The sequence below is a fragment of the Cuculus canorus genome, chromosome 14 (assembly GCF_017976375.1).
Source record: "Cuculus canorus isolate bCucCan1 chromosome 14, bCucCan1.pri, whole genome shotgun sequence".
Lineage (NCBI taxonomy): Eukaryota > Metazoa > Chordata > Aves > Cuculiformes > Cuculidae > Cuculus > Cuculus canorus.
The window spans coordinates 20,155,802-20,176,697 of NC_071414.1; the positions used below are offsets into that span (position 1 = coordinate 20,155,802).

Consider the following 20,896-nt stretch of genomic DNA (forward strand, 5'->3'; position numbering starts at 1 on the left):
TTGTGCTTCTCTTATCTCTAATCCTTACTTCTCTCTCCAGAGATTTGGTCCAATTAGTTATTTCATATTAATCATGGGTTGTGCTGCTCATTTCTTCCCATGGCAGCTTTCCTCAGCCCTGGGTCTGTGTCACAGGAAATAAAACACAAGTATTCCCAGCTCTTGTACCTGAGCGAGGATTGCACAGCGACTGCCGAGGAAGATCAAGAGTAACTTTATTTTTCCAAACAGCCTGCACATAGGTAGATCTGTTTCTGTAATTGCAGGTGTAAATCTGCCCGGAGGCTGATCTCTATTTGGCCAAAATAGCTGGAGTCAGTGCAAAGCTCCTGCCATTTTTCAGCTGTGGACTTTTTTGATGCTATAGCTTCTAGGGATGTTTTTCTTATTTTGACATTTGATGGCTTATCAAATGCTGAAGAAATGTGAGCTGTAAATTACCATTTTATATGTAGAGTGGGAGAGGTTACAATGAAGTCTGTAGAATTACGAATTGCAGATTAAGGGTGAATAGGAAAAAATAATTCTCATAATAGAAGAATAAGGAACATAAAATTAAATTATCCAGCAGCAGTTCTGTACTAAACAAAAGGAGGTACATGTAATTATATTTTGGAACTCACGGCCATAGAATGCTTTGAAAAAAAACCACAGAGCATGGATGTGTTCAGAAAACAAGTAGGGGGTGTCTACTGCAGAGGTGTAGGTATGGGACGCGGGAGCTGAGTAAGAGCCACTTTATTCTCATCCTCTCCCTTTGATGTTCCCCAGTGACCATTCTTCAGCCCAGGACACTGAGACCTTGCACAGCTCCTCTGTTCTTCAGTCCAAGCCCCACGGCTTTGCAGCGTCCCAGGGGCGCACACTCTGAAGGTGTAGAAAAGAGTCCCTGGAGATGTGCACAATTTCTTCCAATGTGCAATTTGATCCTTGCTGCCTAATTAGAAGCAATGGAAATCATACTAAAGGTAAAAACCACAGCCCAAACAACCCAGATCGTTCAGCTGGGTTCAGTGCTGTAGCCAGTGGGTCTGTGATGCGGCAGAGACCGCACGCACGGGGCAGCTGACACACATAGGGGTCACTGGGTTGGCTCAGGTCAACGTGGGCAGAAGTTTCTGTGCCACCTGCTTGTACAGCCCTCCCCTGGGCATTTAAGAAAGCCCAGACTGTCGATAGGGTCACCTTTCACTGCCATACCCAGCCGCGGTTACCAGTCTGGTTTTCAGAAGTGCCGGAGTCTTCCTTGTTCAATTCACACCTTGTCACAGCGCTTATTTGCCATTCAGGTACAGATAAATTCAATAATGCTAGCGATGCTACAAAAAATTTAGTCCTTTATCTTTCATAAATAAAAACATCTGTCTGAAGGTTTGAGGGAAACAAACAAAACATCTTGCAAATGTGAAAGTGAATTTACATTTTTTTATATGAAAAAGCATTTATAAATAACACTTGGTATTATCCTCAGTGCTGCTTCTGCAATAAAAATGAGTAAGGATGCACAATTTTAAGGAAAAGCCCTCTGAAGATGCAGAAATGCTTCAGGAATAAGAATTAATTATAATTTACAACATCCCCAAAAGCCAGGATTATTCTCCCACTTTTTAAAGTAAAGGTTTAAAGAACTAACCCCAACACCACCGTCAGTCCAGTCACAGTCAAGAAAAGACCAGGGACCAATGACAGTTCTTCTTAGCATGAAATCATCTTTCTCTATAGCACAGAGATAAAGAGTGTAGCTGTAAACAATATACGACGCAGAGTAAATTTCTACAGAGGCACTGTATGCCTAAGGATTGCAATAACTCTTGCCTTTACGATGCCTGCCTGATTAAAGAGATTGGGAATGTGTACAGGGGAGCATTAACCTTTTGTCGTGTTAACAACAGTTTACTGCTTTTGGAGATAATCAGACCATAACGAGGCTGTCGCATACACATGTACAATGGTTTCCATGACAGGTCCCCTTGCTGGGACAGTTGCTGCTCTTCCCAGCTGTGATCCCAGCTCATGGAGTCACAATTCCTGAGAGCCAGGCCTGGCAGTTTTCATAACATCATGCAAGCAGGTACCAAAGGATGTCAAATCCAATGACTTCATTACATTTGCACCTCGAGGAATGAAGCAAATATCTCACCATCATTACCAGCCTGCGGCACTTCAGCAGCTTTGAACTCCCGAATGGGCTGGGAGGATGTGCCGGGAACGCTGGCTGGACCACACATAGTGCCACGATGACCCCACACATGCCAGCACCCACCTCCAGAGCAGCCCAGAAAGTTCCATGGGAGCTCAAATCAGGTCACAGGAGTTTTTGTTAAATTTATGGCTTTACTTTTTAACCATACGTAAAAAGAAAAGCCCAGTGGCTCAATAATGACCTCCAAGGAAATGTTTGTGGAATGGTAATCAAAACAACCTAAGCCACATTTTAACTAGAAGATCTAGTGAGAGCACAGTGTGAGAAACAAACATAAGCACCAGTTTAGAAGTGGGTATTTACCAGTATAAATGCTGAGATTCCAGTAACAAGTGGGGTTTTCCCTGGTTTGGAGTTACACATACTTGCCCTAAATACCTTCAGTAGAGCCTGGGCACCCAGACAAATCAGCAGCAGGAGGCATAAGGCCCTTTGCTGGAGCCCAACCAAAGTCAGTAATGACAAGTTGCTGCTACCAGATTTATTTTCCACGTGGAAATGCCTCACAATTCAGCCCCAGTAAGGGGGCAGCAGCTATGTGTTTTATTCCTATAACAGCTCTGTTGTCTTTCTTGTTGGCCATATGCATAAAGATCTCCACTTTGTGGTATTTTATTCATTACCTGGGGTGGGAGGTGACACAACGACGACATTGGCCTTGAATTCCCCTTACGGCAGGTGCTGAACTCCCTTACTTATCCCTCTCCTTCTCCCTGTTTGCCTCTGCTTTTTAGACCTTATTGCCACTCACCTACATCAACTGTTTGAACTCAGTGTGTGAACGCGTATTTGCACTCCAAGTTCTGACTCCAAGATAAACAATGCTAATCAAATAATTGCTGTGAAGAGACAGAAATGTGCTTTGTATTAAAATGCACTGAACCTTCAAGTTTCTTACCAATAAGTGTCTCCATCATCTCAAAAGTAGCAAACATCCCACAGTCCATCAAATTTAAGCTTTACCAATTTATTATTCTCGTAATGAACTTTATTAAATAACCACCCTTAAGCGCTGTAGCTACAACAAAATAAAATGAAGAACATGCCACGGCTCATCTGAGCGCAGAGTCCCACAGCGCAGGAGTCCCTGGAACCTGTGGACCAGATCTCCACCCCATCCACCGTGTTGCCTTGGCAACACCAACACCTCACAGAAACCATTAACCACTCCCGCCCAGTAAAGCTGGCTTAAATTCTTCAGCAGAAACATCATAAATGGCTTTTTTTCAGTAAACTCAAAGATATTATATTTGTGGTTGAAAAGGCAGTAAAAAAAAAAAAACCAAAAAAAAAAAAACAAAACTGTTTCCCGCTGTTTTGATCTTTCATGACATGAAGTGTCGGGAAAAGGTTCGGTATTCTGACAGTTTGGGACAAATCAGTCCGGGGTGCAGGTGCCCAGCAGGGCAGCACCACCCAAGAGTGGCTCAGGGCTGAGAGACGTGTCTCTGCAAATACCAGACGTGCACCCTCTGCAGTTTTACACATATACCATAACATGTTCTTCTCCTGGGAAATGTTCCCATGTTTATTTTTCTCTTCTAAGTAAAAAATGTAAATGTCTTTTTTGCCCTACAGTTTCTGCCTTTGCTTCTCTGTATTTTGCAGAGCATCTTGTCACCATGCTGTGGTATCACAGCAGCACTGATCTGTAAGTATAATCCAGCCTGCTTCACACAGGGTGCCAGGCTCAAAAGCCACTGGATAATTCAGAGTAGAAGCATCCATCAGAGCCAGAACTGAATTCCCACATGGCAGAGTACAACATGTTCTGGTTTGGAAAGCAAGTGCCCGGGTGCTGTGCACCTGCGCTTGGGTGTGGGTTGGTCCCCTTCGTCCTCCTCTGCAGCAGTTTCAGCTATAAATGCAGATCTGGAATCCCAGAGCGATGCAGGGAGAAGCTGGGCTTGTTGGAAACTCATGAAAAACACTGACCACCCATCATCACTACTCCCTACCTCCATTCACTTTGCCTCTTCTGAAGAGAAGTGCCTTTCCTTTAAAACTCCCTGTCAGCCTACGAGCTTTATTAAGGTGGGAAAATGCACCACCTGAGCTCATCCCCTTTGCAGCCTTCCCTGGGCTTGTCTCCAATTCTGCTTTGGACCAGACCCCTTCCTGGACACCCCCTCCCCAGCACCGAGGCAGTTGGGCTCACGGTCACACCAGCAGCATTCCAGCAGTCACTGTTCCCTGGTGTGGGCTGGAGGCTGGAGCTCGACAGATGCCCCAGCTCCGCTTTTGCAGTCACTTTGCCACTGCTGCACATCAAAATAAATCTTACCTTCAGCTGCCCAATCCCTCAACCCACTGGGGAATGTCTGAAGCTGGGCACTCGCATGTCCTGCAATTAAGGAATAATGGGTTTTCTGAAGTGATTGATTTCCATAGATTTAGTGTCAGCTCTGAAAAGATAGTTTAAATTATTGCAGGTCTCCAAAGCATCACCCTGAAAAATCACCTCAGAGATCGGTTTAGGCAAACTTTCCTATGTAAGCAGAAGACTGGATGGAGACTCCTCCAGACACCCTGGAAATGAGAGCATCACTCGTGAGCCCCCAGACTAGCACGATGGGGAGCTGGAAACCCTACACATGGGTGGTGAGGATGCTGCTCTACACATACCCAAACTCTGCTCTGATCGACCGCTCCCTGCTTCACCTCTCGGGCGGAAGCACTTTTCTGCAGCTCATGCAAGAGAGCAGAGAGGGATCCAGGATCAAATTTAACTGGCAGGCAGACAGATAGCTGGGGTAAAAAACAAACTCATTAACCGAAGAAAAAATGTCCCAAACTGTCGTGTTTGGGGGTCACAAGTGCTTACAATCACTTTCCATCTAAGCAGCAGGAGTGCACACCACTCAGAGAGACCTGTTTATCAGTGAGGACAGCAGAGAGAAATCAATAACAGTCTGGGTCTTTATTAACGCTGGGATTGAGGCCTTTGGCATCACCTGAGCAGCCAAAGCATCCTACACGTTACTTGAACTGACTCCTAGCAGTCAATTCTGCTTGACTCCAGGACAAGACAGGAAAATGAAAATGCCAGACCCAGGACAGACTTTCACCATCTGCAGTGGATACAGCTCCTTGTATCCAGGCTGGCTGCTGCTAAACCAAAAAAGAATCTGTTTACCAAAGCGTGTTTTCCCGACCTCGCATTAAGTGCCATTTGCTCTACATCAAACACCATGTTTGGGTTGTTTTTCTATGAAAATCTTCAAAAGCTTGTGCTTTCCATCCAGCATGAGCAAGAAAGCTTTCTGAAATCTCAAGGACATGTGAGGAATGGGAAAAATACAACCCACAGGTTTTGAGCCAGTGCTACTTTTCACTTTCATGAAGCGTGACAAGAAACAGCTCCTGGTTCCGTAAAAAAAATTGCTTTTTAACTTTGGCAGCTTTCTGCGTGGCTGAGCTGAATAACACATGGCACAACTCTACGTAGTTACCATAGGAAAATGATGAATGAATATGAAATGAAAGGAGCAGCAAAAGTCATTTTCCCATGGCCCTGAACCACAATGGAAGCTAAATTGAAAAGGTGCACGAGATGGATCTCAGACACTGTCACAAACGTCCGTCCAAGTCTTTGCACACATACAAGAAGAGTGTTTTAATACATCTTTTATGAAGTGACAGCAGTAATCTAGACCAAAAAACCCGAGACAGACATAAAATTCAGTTTTCTCAAGCTGAAATCCCCAAGACTTTTGTGTTGTTTTGCTCTCTCGTCCTACAACATCTGTGCCTGTAGCAGTTTCAGTAAGCAGAGAACACACTTTACACCTAAATAATCAACGAACAGCATATATGGAAGAGTAATTCAATACACATTAAGTGTGATTTACTGGTACCTCTAAAGAGCATGGGAATTTTTGACACACTACCAGGGGTGGGGTGGGTCCCCTCAATAAGAGCGATGCACTGGTTACAAAATTTTGAGTGGACAACGAGCTTGATTCAGAGAGGCCCTTGAACCTTGAACAGTTACACGGTGCGTTTCCATCCTTTTAACCTGGAACATTGGATTGGAAATCACGTTACACGTTCCCAGCCATTCAGTTCTGGAGATGTGGTGTGTGCCAACCAATTTCACAGTTGTTTTGCACTTATGGACTTCCCAGTCTCTATGAAACCAGGAGGGAGCAGGAAAGAAAACCTCCATCAGCAGGGGTGTGGGAGCACGGGTGACTGGAGGGGAAAGCCTTTTAGAAGCTGCTAAAAGATCTGTTTATAAAATGAGGAGGTGATTCTGGTTATAAAACCAGGCAGGCATTCTCAGAAGGTGATCTCCTGACTAATCACACTGCCATCCGTCTGCAGAGAAAGTGGCCGTGCTGCAGATTGCGCTTCTCCATGGCAATGGCTTTTGCAAGGCAGCAATCAAAAGATGAAGAGAAATGCTGCATCACTCTGCCTTTTACACTCTCTCCATTATTTACTTACATCATGACTAATTTCTCTGCTAGAAATGAAGTGATGAACACTACCAGGCCAGAACTTCCCTGTTGCCTGAAATTGCTTCTCAGACATCTGAAAAGAGAAATTTCAGAGAGAATGGCTCCTATTGCCCAATCCATCTTCAGATGAGAACCCCACCGCCTAGGCATTATTTATCTTACCTAGGCAAATGGTAACATCTACCCGTATCTTTCCTGATGCTGCAACGAAGGGATGACTGGACACAGAGACATTCATTATAGGAAAGGTTGCCTGCATTTAAGAAAAACAAGAAGAGAAAGAAACAAATGAAAAAGTCAGTAGCAGGGCAGCACCAACGGAGTTGCTGTCAACAGACAGAGGCACTCGCTCTCCAGAAGCCTTGATCAATCTTGTAGATTTGAACATGAGAGAACTACAGTATCTGGTTAAAAATACACTGAATTGGGATTCTGATTATCCAGAACACAGTATTTCTGTGCTGGATTCACATGGGAAGAGGAGGGGACTTCTGTTTTTTTCTTCTTCTTTTTTTTTTTTTTTTAATAAAACAACAGCTCCTTTCCTAGGAGGAATCAAAACCAACCCTTTCTTGCTAGATTCAGGGAAATCTTTGAACAGCAAAGGTTAGTGTAACCTTTGCCATGGCCAAAACGCCAAGCAGAGTGCAGAATTTCCCAGTGGGAACAGGGTAAATAAACATTTAGCTTTGAAATCCTCAGCTGCCCCTAAATTTACCAGATTTTTCTCATAGTGAATTTTCAGGACCTTTCTAAGTCGGAGTGTGGTGGTGCAGGCACCACAGACCGATCAAGGATATAACTGAATTTGCTAAACAGACCATCTTGGTCTCATCTGCATTCCAAAGCCACAGAAAACTTACTATCCAGATGCGTGAGAAACCCACAGATTTGAGGTATTTATGAAGAGCTTTGCCAGAAGAGCTGTGGTTGATTTTCATGAATGCGATTGTGCTAAAACTTTCCACGTTGGCTCAGAAATTAGGAAGCACCTCTCAGTGCAGGGGTAGAGCGGAGAGAGCACAGCAGCATTATTGATAGCATCATTTCAGAGCAGAAATGTGTGGAAATTCCCAGAAGATGTATGTGAAATTCAGATCGGAAGTATGAGGTAATATTTGAATGGTAGTGAAGAAAGACCTTACCCAGCGCCTTTATAACAGAAAACAGTTCATGCAGTTAAATAAAAAACTCAAAGCAGCACTGCAGGGCTCTCAGGGTTCTGGAGACACAGTTAACTGCTGGCAGCTCCTCCTGGTCGCCGCTCGTATAAGGCTCAGCGGAAAGTGTAACTTCCATTCCCAGCAATTTCTCTTTTTCAGAGTTCATAAGCAGGCTCTTTTATTAAAATTTAAAAGCCATGCATAAATTAGGTGCTTTTTCTTAAGAGGATGAGGCTGCCTTTAAACTGCAGGCATGTGTCAAATTAGAAGGTAGTTAACTTCAGAAATCTTAGGGCAGAATAAACCAGTTGCCAGCAAGAGTGAATGATTTATTCATGCACTGCAACGAGCTTACGCAGTGAGGGAAGTTGTTCTCCTCCTTTCACTCCATGCTGCACAATCTGCCTTGACACTTGACCAGTCGAAAGTCCATTAAGAGGTGCTTTATTATTGATATTGTCAATTGATTTAAGATTAAATTAATTATACATGCTCAGACAAAAACTATTGCAGCCTTCCAAACACAGGTCTCCGGGACAGCCCTCCCACAGCTGCCTGCTCTCCAGAAGCGACCACAGCCAGTCAGCAAGTGCATATACGTAAACAAGTGGTTTGTTAAATACTGTAAACGCCTTCAATTTAACGCTTCAGTGTGTTATTTTTAATACAGAGAAGTAATTGCACACAAAACAGTTGATGCTCAGCAGTATTTTGGACCCAGAAAGCCTCCTGGAACAGCTGCTTTGTGCTTTCATGTTCAAGATGTTTTTCCAAGTGGTTGGAGGTTTTTTTCATGCTGACTTTTTTCTGCTCCGAATCCATTATTCGCCCCCAGCTGAGATTAATAATAGTATTTTATCACACCACATGTACTCGTCAGCCTAGGGGAACACTCTCTGATTTGTTGTTTTTTCTTTTCTCCCATAAAATGCTTCATCAGTTCTGATGATGTAAAGGGATATCAATCACAGCTAACACATTGTCACACTTCTCATTCTCTAGGACGAAGTCTAAGTATTGATTCCAGTTATTTTTGCCACAGAAGATTTGCGTGAAGTCCTGCTCAAGTCAAATAAGGGACCTGAAAGGACTCAGCCTGCCCAGGACCCAGCAAACTTCTCAATAGGACTAATGAAGTTTTTAAGGTCAAGACCTTTTCAATAGCAAATTGGATTTTCCAGTGAACGTCTTTATACCACAGAAAGACCCTCTGCAGAAAAATGTTTTCGTCTTTAACATAGGGATGTGAAATACCTCGACCCACTAATGCTGCTATGGAAGTTCCTCCCAGAGTGCGCAGTTTGGCTGCCGACTGCCTGTGCTGATGCTGGTGGTGCAGGTTCCCAGCCCACATCCTCCAGGTAAGCTCTCCTACCCAAAACGCAGATGGAATAGCTAGCTCGCACTGCAGAGGAGAGATTTTAGTATGCAATGTCTTTGGACAATATGCAAGTTTCTCATAGCTACAGCCCTGCTTTCTGGGTCAGCCCCTCACCTCCAGCGCAGTGAACGGCCGCGGGCTGGAGCAGTCGGCTGAGGAACACGCTCCGCGCTGAGGTGAGCTTCATCTTGCACATAGGTCCCATTGGGCTTGATCAGGGCACACCTGGCAAGTACCTGTGTGAGTAACAATCTGTTTTCAGGTAAAACCATGTATTTATAAGGATGCTCTTTGTTGATGCCAGGCTTCTGCAAGGAGAGCGCATACATTTCATTTATTTGCATATCTTTTTCTTTTCGGCACAAGCATACGTTCACCAACTTTGGTAAAATCTTCCACACAGATAAGACTTAATTTGTTATCACCTTGTAATGCTGGTAATCCTGAAACTGATAAAAAAGGAGAAAGAGCAAGGCAGTAATTAAGACTGAATCCCCTTCTGGCCCCACAGCTCTCAGGTAGGAGGAAAGCATCTGTCTGGCATATCTGCATTTTGTAACTGCAGGTATAAGGAGCAAAGAAGGTGAGGAGCAGTGCAGGCCGGAGGATAGCAGAAGGGAGAATTTATACCCCATGTTGTCAAGGATGAGCTGCGCAAGAGCCACAGTTACTGCTGGCCACCAGATCCCCCTTGTCTCTGTGCTATCTTTATTTAATATTTGCTCTGCACCAGCTCTGTTCTTTTGTCAGAGAGAGAAGCTTCTGAGGAATAACGGCCGTCATGTCCTGCACCAACCTGGATCTGTTGATATTTCGAGCAGAATTACTTTAATGATTATTTCTGACAACAGGGCTGTTGAACAACCTTACCCATGTACACGTGTAACAGGAGCAACGGCTTTGCTCGGCAGCGAGTGCTGCCCGAGTGCTGCCCTCCGCCGTGAGTCTGGATTCCCAGGGTCGCTGTTGTACAAACCCACGACCTCCTTGCCAAGTTTCCTTGCGGCTGCAAAAGCAGATTTTCTCAGTGTTTCCTCCTGCAGATCATTAATCAAGAACTTCAATTTCAGCAGACACTCCAGTAAAATAAATGGACAAATAAATTCCCTCCATCACTGAAAAGTGATTCATAACCACTTTTTGTTTGCATCCACAGTAATGGCAGGAGATGAAATTCAGCTTTCTCCAAGCATTTCTTTTTACTAACATTATAAGGCAAGTATATTGATAGCTTCTTTCTACACTGAAATTATAAGTACAGAAGAATAAAAAAAAACCTGTTTGCAGAGTTCTTATTTTATTTTAGTGAATTTTTAATACGCCCATCTTTGAAACGGTAAAATCCCATTTCATGTTATTCTTCAATTTGGAACATTTCCAAGGGACTAGTTTCATTTTTCTAAATATTCCACAGTCCCTAAAAAAGAATGCTATTGGAGGAATGACAAAGGTTTGTTCTGGATTTCAGAGAGACTGAGCTATACCTCAGCAAATCAATTAATTTCCTTCTGTGTTTGTTTTCAGTCCTTTCAGTTGTGCACCTTGCCTACTTCAATAGTAAAGTTTTCCAGAGCAGGGAATATCACCTATAGGATTCTGCAGCCCAAACCACTGGGCTCCCACTCCACACGCTAATACAGTGTGAATGGCTTATTTCCAAATACTCTTTTAGTATATTACAATGAAAAGAAGTTTTCAATAATGTAAAGACAACCGGGCTGATTGAAGCCTGACTCCTGGAAAAGGGCAGATGCTGCTTCTGTTTTAAGGGATGCATTGAGAAATTATAGCTCCCTTCAGCAGCTGGAAAGACACTGGAATCTATTATTCATCAATCAAGTTGTCATCACCTGGAAGGTTAGATGGAGGCCCAAGAGACTTAGCCAATATAAGCTTATATATTTCTCAAGAATAAATAATAAAAATAAAATCAAATGTAAGGATTTGGTCAGAGAAGAGAAGGGGGAGGGCAGGCGCAGGACCTCATCGGCCAGGCAGGATGAGATACATCGGGTCTCGGTGAGCAAGGCTTTATGCACAATTCCAGAAAACAGTCTCACAAGGAACACTCAAAAAGTGCGGTTTTAAAAAAATCAACACAATGCGAGTATGAATTGCATTAAAAATTGTCAGCCAAGGAGTGGTTATTACCATGGGCTGTGGAGATGAGGGGAGAGGGGAGGTGGAGACCCAGCGGCGAGCGCCTGCTCGGACTCAGGGCTGGAGCAGAGGAGACGCTGATGTAATTCATGCACGACAGGATGCTGGGAGTGGCTGCAAACGTTCTGGGGGACAGGACCAGAATTCAAAATGCTCTTGATGATTGTGGAAGTGCTATGAAATCAGTAAGATGAAATGTAGTGAAAGCAGTTACGAAGAGTTATACTTAGAAAGGAGGAATCAATGTCACAGCAGACAACAGAGCATCTGGCAAAGCAGCAGGACAGCAGGAAAGGCTCCTTTGGCACCTGAATACAAAATAAAGTTAACTGTCATAGTCTTACCTGCAGATGGGCTGGGCCACAGGATAACGACTAGGAGGGGGCTTTTGGAGACCAGCTCTTTCAATAGGTCTGGAAATAAATCCCAGGCTGGCTGTTCCCAAGGTGAAGTCCCTTTGTGACTGGGAACGTTGCATCAGTTCCTGGTACTGACTGTGCCCAAAGACTCTCCCCATGCTCAACAGAGTTGTGTGTACAAGACAGGGGGAAACTGGGGAACCAGCAATTTGGGATTGCTTAAACCACTCCCTGTGCACCAGAGACTCTCACGCGCCCTCACCCAGTAGTGCTTTGGGTGCACCCACAGTGGCTGTTGATATCTCCCTGTCCTGGAGCAACCCGAGGTCCCTTCATTTAACAGTGCAACAGAGGAAAAATGTGAAAAAAGACCATTTCAAAGATGCATTTTTAGCAAATATGCAATAATAGCAATTTGAATCATTCACTCTGAGTGTCCCCATTATCAAAACACATGCAGGCATCTCACAACCCTTAATACAGCTGAAATTATCCTACCTGTCCTCTCCATTATTCCTGATGACAAGTGAACAGTACAAATGCCCCACAGCTCTAGGATAAATATACTTCCCATACAGATTATGTGAGATGATATAGTGCTAACAAACATATCCAGGAAAAGAAAACAGACATGCTAATCTATAAAGATGTAGATGAAGGAAGAAACCATCAATCTGTCAAGAGTTATCAGTTTGTTTTTCTCCCTCTGTTATCACAGAGATATCTTGTAAACTCTCTACCCTCGCTACTCAGCAGATTGAGTGTGAGTTGCTGCTGGGACACAGCTTTTCCTAAAAAAATTGGGGATTTACCAAAAAGGTATCCCTCTCCCAAGTGTGGGTGAATGCCTTGACGAGTGAACTATCTCCTCTCTGAAACTTGCATTCCCCTAATGAGGAAAGCTCTTATGATGTATTTAACAGTAGGAATAAAGGTGAGAAACAGACAAAAATAGCATCCCAGCACTGCTATCAAAACAAATACAAGCGTGGCTTCAGAAAAGCTGTGCCATATGTATTTATAAACACTTTGGTTTGGCTTTTGTTGTTGTTTGAATGCTTCATTGCTTTTTCTTCTCTTTATCCTAGAAGACATTTGTTGTTTCCCTAACCCACTCAACACCTTGTGATTCAGCCGGTACCAGCACCAGCTATTGCTCTCCACACGACGGGCTACCCAGTGCATGAGGGGAAACAACAAACCTAAAATGCCTTCTCGGCTCTCCCTGCCTTTCCACAGCTCCAAGATCACCTGCCACCGAAGGAGACTCTTGGCCCGGGTCACCTCTCCCACCCCTGAGACTCAGCCCTCCCTCACGCGCTTGCGACCCCAGAGACACCGAGGGAAATGAGTTCATTGTCACCGTACTGTGCTCTACACCAGCTGAAATTTAAGACAACAGAATCACCAGAAAACAGTATGAAATTGTTTTAAAAACTATAAAAAAACCCAAACAGCTTCTCTTCAGGCAACCTGTACCGCTTTCAAGCCTAATAGAAATTTTACCCCCTGGCATTTAATTAAGCTGAAAATATGGAAAATTAGCGTGCTTACGCAAAGACTGGGAGCTCCCATGGTGACGCTGCTGGCTATTTCAGCGTTCAGCCTGAAGGACCCCAATAAAAGGGACAATCCTCCCTGTCCCCTGGGCCCAGCAGTGGCTGAGTGCTGCACCCCTGGGAAAACATGCTAGAGGCCATGTCAGGTCAGGCTGGAACTGCACGGAAGTTTAAAGAGGGGAATCCAATTTCCAGACAGGAATTTGGCAGGACTGGGGACTTTGGTGGCTTCCAAAGAAGCAGAGTCATATCCCAGTCCACACAAAATACAACAGGTTGTTGCAACGAGTCCACATTGTGCACAACCGCAGAGTTGTATCAGCAAATCTCCAGCAGAAATCATTTTTGCTCATTGCCGATTTTACCTCCACAAAGCCACGCAGCTCTGCAAGAACATACCAGTGTCACCCACCCCTAACTAAAGAAGGAACCAAACTTGAAACAAAGGGCATTCCTGACTGAGGATGTCTTACCTAGAAAGAAGCCAGCATTAGATTCAACCTGAGTTACTAGTTAGGTAGCAGAAAGCCATGGGGAACAGTAACAGAGAAACTCACATTGCTGCTGGTAGGAAAAGATTCCTTCCTTTTATTGCATTATCCTCCTTAAAATGTGCCCTTTTTTACATGTGGTAAGCAAGTGATAATTCACATCACGTTTTCTTTAATGAATGAGATAGAAATGCCTTCCATTTCTAGATAAATTAGAAGCATTTATACTCTAAACAACTCAATAGTTATTTGCTAAATTATAATGATGCAGCTCTAGTCCAGCTGATGTCAACAGGATTACTCATGTGAGTGATTATTTGTCGATGTGATTAAGGGGTCACTCGCTAATGGCAAATGAGACACCGCTCACAGAACACTGCTATAAAAGTCCCGCAGTGCTTTAAAAAGGATGGCCAGCTTTCCACGCTAGTTTCCCCATCAATGCAGGGACATCTCCTGGTACAGAAGACTTCTCTTTTGGCAGCACCACGAGCCCTTGGATGTGCATGCACCGGGTTCCTCTCCCAGGCAGTCTGCGCATCCAGCCCCGAGGACCTCTGTGCTGAGGTGCATTACATTCCCCTTGGGGAGAAGGAGGAGTCTACAGGGCACAATGTGTATAAAAACGGCCCATGCCGCTTTGCAAGTGGGAATTAAGAGAGATTTCTAAATGGCCAGACGTTTCTGTGGTTATTCCCGCACACCACACCACACACACACACTGGGTGTGCACAGAATAACTGTCAGAATCTCACAACTACCTCTGCCCACAGGCACAATCTCCTTCTCAATCCTTCTCTGAAACGCTGCAGACACGCACAGAAAACCTCAGGGGCAGCTTAGGAGAGAGTGAAAAGAAATAATAACTATTCTCTGGAATATCTGAATGCAGGATTAATTACATAAGTTTGATTTTGGCCAGGACATCTGTTCCACAGTTCATAGGAAATCAGATTGTGCGGCCGCCTCTAACACATCCTCCACAGATGGAGCCCATGGCGTTCCAGCACCCTGGCTCCAGGCTGGGGTATTTGTTCAGGACTGACTCACAGCAGAAAGTGCCATCTTCAGTCACAAACAATTCTGCACGGTATCATGAAAGTTCTATGAAAGCTCTCATCCAAGTACCGGCCAACCTCCAACCAACGTATTCTGCAAGATCTGATAAGATCAAAGACTGAAGTGCAATAGCCCTAGGCAAGAGAAAGTACAAAAATGTATGTACATCAGTTCAGTGAATACTAATTCTACCAAAAAAAAAAAAGTCAGAAACATAGGAAAATAACACCTGCTTCTCTCTGTGAATACTCCAAGTTAACCCATAAATTATATGGCTATGCCAGAACATGTATGGGCATTCATTTATACGGTGTGTTATAAAGTTCTCCACCTCCCTGAGCGTAAAGACAGGTATTTTTGACATTAGTACTTGCTGCCTGTGTTTTCCATGGAAACACATACAGGTTTGTCTCTCAGAAATACCGGAATCCTTTGCTGTATCCTCATGAACAGCTCCTGAAGACTTAAATGAGCACAAGCGGATGTCACCAAGATACTCAGAATGAGATCTAGTCCTACTGTCAACCACTTATATGTACAATATTAAGCTTCTGTCTGAAAAACAGCATGTTCAGACACTGCTGGGTAAGTCCCCGTAACTCTCAGAGTAACGGATCTGCTCTTGCTTAGACCGGACATGATGCTCCCTCTAATTCTCATGCTTCAAAAGGCATTGTCACTGTGAAAGAACCAATTTGAACATTTGCACCTTTTCTTTATACAATAGCAGAGGTAATATTAAGCAATAAATATAACAATCTCTTTTGACAGAATTCCTCTATATTCTCCAGCAGGACAGGAAAGGATTACTGGAGTAATGTGGAGGTATAACAGGAGCAACCAAGGAATAGCAGGAAGGCATCAGACCCGAGCTGCTTTCCGCTGCACAAGACATGGCCGTATTTTCAAATGCTACCAAGTTTCTAAGAGACAGTGAGTGAAGCCTCAGTCCTAAGACACCCACGTGAACTAACACAAGGGCAAGGTTTGTGAGAACTGCTCTCGTAAAACAGGCAGAGTCAGTTCTTCATCCACAAACCATGCCAAAAGGTGTCCAAAAGGCGGAGGAAGGTGGCTATGTGACAACCCAGACAGCACTGCATGAACCATGCTTTTCCACACTGGAGACTTACAGATAGCCAACTCCAGGACTCAATTTCCAGAAGTTATTAGGATGTTTGTATCATCAAGGACCACATGCCTGCAGATTTGTCGTGTTAGAAAGTTGGTTGGATTAAGCAGCAAGCAACCTATTTGAAAGTTTAAGGCCAGATGAATCAACATGGAGCATAACGAAGCAATAGGTGATTTCCCCACAACATTAGAGAGCTGTGAGTACTGCGCTGTTAACAAGCAGGAGGACTCGTTCCTCCAGCAGGTCCCTGTCATCCCTTGATGCAGCAGGTGCCTTGCACTGGGCTGGCTCTGATGCTTCCCACCGCCCACCTGCAGGCGCAGTAGATGTTTCCCTGCTTTGCTTTCAGCTCCTGAACTGGGCTCCCGTTCGGTTGATGAGCCTCTCTCTGCAGACCTTGATCAATGTATAAAGTAATTCCAACTTTTTGCCAGAGTGGTGCTCTAACTCCACGATGGCAGTAAATGCGTTTGAAGTCTACCACAGCCTTCTCATCAATACCATTCTCATCACCGCCAAGTCAGGTTAATCAGCACAGTTCATCAGCCCTGTCCCTTTGACTGCTTCTTTCCTGAAGGGGAATGTAATGCATTTAACACGTCAGATATTTAAAGGGTTCTTTAATGTGCAGCCTCCATTCATCACTAATAAAACACATTTCACTCTTCTGTTTTGTTCCCTGTGTGCTGCATGCTGCATGGAATTTAAGATACAGCTTCTCATCACCATTTTTAGCAGGAAGACTCATTAGAGCCTTCCACACTTCCAGTTGCCCTGTGTCAGATGCCATTAAACAAGCACTGCAACGAAGAATAGCAACAAGCACAGGCAGGTAATGCCGGTGAGACCTGTGTGATGATCCTCCTTTCTCCGGAGCAAAGGCAGTTCTTCAAACCGCCCTCCACGCAATGAACTTTTCTGACCACCTCCTCTCTGGCAAGGCCGAGAGTGAGCGACTGGACCTCCATGGGGCAGACGATGCATTGCAGGAACAGTGCTCAGCAGCTGCCTTCAGAGACCAAACTCTGAAATATCCAAATATCCAGCTTTTCCAAGAGGAATTGCTTCCTGAGATGGAAGCATCACTCACTGGGCTTCAGTCTTTACCTCAGACAAGTTTTTTTAGAAAGACACCAACTTTAAGATATTTGTCCTAAGCAAAATGAACCTCATTCATCACCTTTTGAGCACCACCAACCACTAAAAGTTAATGCCTCCCAAAGCTTCTTGATTGCAAATTCCTTTCTAATACAAAGTTAAAAACAACCTCTGAAATGCAAATAACCCAGCAACCTACACAAGATGATTTATGCCATGCCATCCTTTTCATGGAGATAAATTAAAAGAAGAAAATGTAATTTAGGGTGAACTGTATTATGTAATAAAATAAAAGAGTGACATTATGTCTGTAAAACTCCGAGTGCGATGTGTTGCTGCCATTCTGCTGGAGGTTTAACCCTCCCCAACATGGAGAAAGTTTCTGATTTATTTAGTTTGGTTTTGTATACAAATCATTTTATGGCTTCAGGCATGTCAGGAAAAAAAACTTATTTTAATTTCTTTATGCTGGTGTCATTTCAAGGGAAGGCAGAAAGTTTGATTCTTAGTTAATATTTGAGACAGCAAAGGAGAATCAAGAGCCTCCCATAAAAGCAAACGAACACCAACCTAAATCCCAGCAGGAGTCCAGCACGTGCTTCTCACACACCAGGCTTCCCATACCAGCAAGTTCAGAGTGTGCTGAGGGTATCAGTGGGGTTAGATCATTTCTGATAGACTGCGTTAGAAACATAACCTCAGGACAGGAAAGGTATTTTGGAGAAGACCTGGAAGATGCACCAAGAGGCAGACACTGGAGAAGTCAGCGTCGACCAAACCTGACATTATACTAAGGTCAACGGTTTGTAACTGTCTGTTCCAGCAGTATTAATTGCAACAGAGAAAATGACTTCTTCTGTAGGGGCTGCTGGAGACCAAAATCCCTAAGAATGAGGACTGGGAGCTAAGGGGAGTGGGGAGCTGGTCCAGAGTCTCCTGCGCTACCGCCAGGAAGCAAACCAGGGTGAGTGCAGGCAGAACGTGGTGCTCCCCACGCCTGGTGTAACAGCAACTCCCTGCCTGTTACCTTATGGGCAATGTTAACATTTGGGGGTTTGTTCTGCTCTATTAAACCTTATCTAATGGAGGAGAAAAATCTATTCTGATAAACTGAGTGGATATGATCAAGCCAGATGGGGTAATTGTACTCCATTCAACAGCCTCCACTGCGCTTTAGACTGGAAGCTAAATGGGAAAGACTTAGAGATTTGTTTACTATCGTTGAGCAGCGAGTCAGGTGGGCTGTAAAAGTGCCCGGCTATAAATAACGGTGGCGAGGGGCTGTCAGTCCCAGCACAAGGAGGAACACCAAAGCGTTCCCAAAGGGATGACTCGCTTGGTGCATAAATCTGAGGCCCATTAACAGGAAGAGCTTGTCCTAAGCTGTCGGGCTGTCACCAGACACTTCCAGCTCAAGGATGCCCTGTTCAGGCACCCGGCCACGTCAGCTCCAGTCAGGAGAGAAAAGACTGCCAGAAGCTAAGCCATGACAGACAGCTTGTGCGCAGACCCTGGGAGGATTCTGTGGTCTCACATCCACATAAATTGCCAAATTGCCACTATTAGCTTATAAAATCCAAGGATTGATCTACAATGCTCTCGGAATTTCATTTCACACCAGAGTTTTCATCCAAGTAAAGACATGGGGCTTAGTTTTATTTTTATTACTATTATGTTAATTAAACCAATCTTAATATATATTGACAGCAGTGAGAAAAAAATGTACTATTAGAAAGCAACAGCTACTTATAAATGACCAGACTTGCTCTAAATCAGGGTCATTTCTCCTAGTAATGATAAAACTCTGTCAGGTAATCATAATCCTTACAGAAAAATGCTTTGCCTTCACTGTTGTCCTCTAAGATAAGTAAATCTGAGACAATCTGTCTGGTTCTTAAAATATAATTCCTCCTTATTAGAGCTATCTTCTAAAATGGGCTGGAGGACGTGTCTTCTCATTCCTTCTTTTCCTCTGCATTTTTCACTGGCGAAGCCTCAAATCTGCTTAGGGTTGTTCTGCTCATCTCCCGCTACACATGTTCCTGTAGGAAGGGAGTCTTCAAACAGAAAAATTTCATAAGCATCAGCCAGGGACTGCAAAATCCTAAGCTCCAACTTGAATTCTGCCAAAGATACAATGTGTGGCCTTGGGAAAAATCACCTCTCCTCCCTGCTAGCTCTCCATCTGCTTCTTGCTAATAGAATGGGATTAGAAAACTGCCCCATCCCAAAAGGCAGGTAGAACTTCAAAGGTGAAAATTGTATTACAAGCATGATATATTATTATAACGCAGCAAAACCCCTTTCAGGGCTCTTTTCTATTCAGTGTGAAGCAGCCACATTTCAAAATGAAAGCCCTGGACTGGCTTTTCCATCTGCCCAGGCTTCTTTCAGTAGGCAGCAAATTAAAGCTGAGAGAATAATCCATAGCAATTAATTCATTCAATGAATTTAGCCTCATTTTCTGTTCTCAAAATTTCTGCAAGCCATTTACCATTCTTTTTGTGGTTTACTCATTATTCACAATTATTGCAATGTAACTCTTGGTCTGTAAATTACTCCTCAACAATTAGCTGAGCGTATTTTAGAAGCTATTTGGGTTACTTTCAATTTAATACACAGGACACTGTCTTTTTGTTCTCTACTCACCATTAAGAATAAGAAAGGGCACAGGCATGGCTGGGATCCAAAGAGCTGCATTCACTGCTGGGAGCCAAAGCCACCCTCGTCACCCCTCTAAGACAGGTTGGGTTCTGCCGCAGAGGAAATGGAGCCCGGCTGGATGGTGATCTACACCCTGCTTCCCAACACAGGGCTATTTCCATCCCTTGAGGGGTCAGATTTCCTCTTTTGAATCATGCCTCCAGAAAATAAACGTATTTTTTTGAGAAGCTGAGTGTTTTCTGTGTCTGTGAATGTTTTGTTATATTGCTTCAGGTATGTGTTTTCACAGGCGCTTCCATCTGTACAGAGAGTTACTGCAACGTTAACAAGTTTCCTTCGGTCTTCACCAAAAAAAAGCAGGAATCCTTTACTGTTCATTACCAGAGACAACACCGAGAAGTGGTATTTCAACAAAAAATGGATGAGTTACTGGTGGGTAAGAGGGCTGCAGGCAAAGTCCATGCAAGTTACCACCAGATGGGCTTCACAGAGGTTCAGAGATGTTTTGGCACTCTAATGTGCTATTGGCTTAGCAAATAAATAAATTACAAAGTGCAAAAAGAGCTTCTGGAAAATACATTAAGGCAATTTGCAAATAATTGCAGTGAGCTGGGCTATTATGACTTTGACTTCTGAATCTCCCAGAGATAATGATGATAATCATATTGAAAATATTTGCCATCCTTTAATCTTCTACGACAAAACAGAGATCTTTGGGAATTTTGGACCCTGTCACTCTAAGTGAACATCTCACAGGAAAGTAATTAGAGTGGAAAGTGAAAGGGTCACCTGATTGCCCGTGCAGAATTCATCAGCTCCCATTTGCCATCAGACGGGGCAGCCGGTTCACCTCCTGCACAGGTTTCTCATTTCCATAGCTTTGTTGCCAATAAAAAGGCTGTCAGACAGACCAATTCCACAACAGCTTTGGATCTCAGCAACTCACACTGGGCAGGTAAAGATTCACCATTCCTCCTAAACACAACTCAGGAAGAAAGGCCCCAAAACACCGGAACTTGCTGACCACTCAGGAGGCAGGAACGCTGCCTGGAGTTTCATTTCTGTAAAGGCAAGAGAAGTACAAAAATCAGTTGTGCAGAGGAAATACCACCGTTCCCAGCAGAAACATCTTTGTGCCCCCACGCCAGCTCCCTTTTCTTG

At 43.9% G+C, this 20,896-nt stretch overlaps 1 protein-coding gene across 16 annotated transcripts in view; it reads right to left on the minus strand.

The window, feature by feature from the left end:
* Positions 1–20,896, minus strand: part of GRXCR2 (glutaredoxin and cysteine rich domain containing 2) — a 145,794-nt gene that overhangs the window by 31,835 nt on the left and 93,063 nt on the right. For 2 of the 16 annotated variants that reach the window (XR_008452164.1, XM_054079200.1), the window contains 4 exons: positions 19,721–20,796; positions 7,530–11,678; positions 6,829–6,919; positions 1,634–6,739 (listed from right to left, as the gene is read on the minus strand). The gene's annotated coding sequence lies outside the window, so the exon portion shown is untranslated. Of the gene's footprint in view, positions 1–1,633; positions 6,740–6,828; positions 6,920–7,529; positions 14,973–18,240; positions 19,129–19,720; positions 20,797–20,896 lie in introns of those variants that run through there. The other 14 variants (XM_054079210.1, XM_054079209.1, XM_054079204.1 and 11 more) reach the window with 13 other exon arrangements.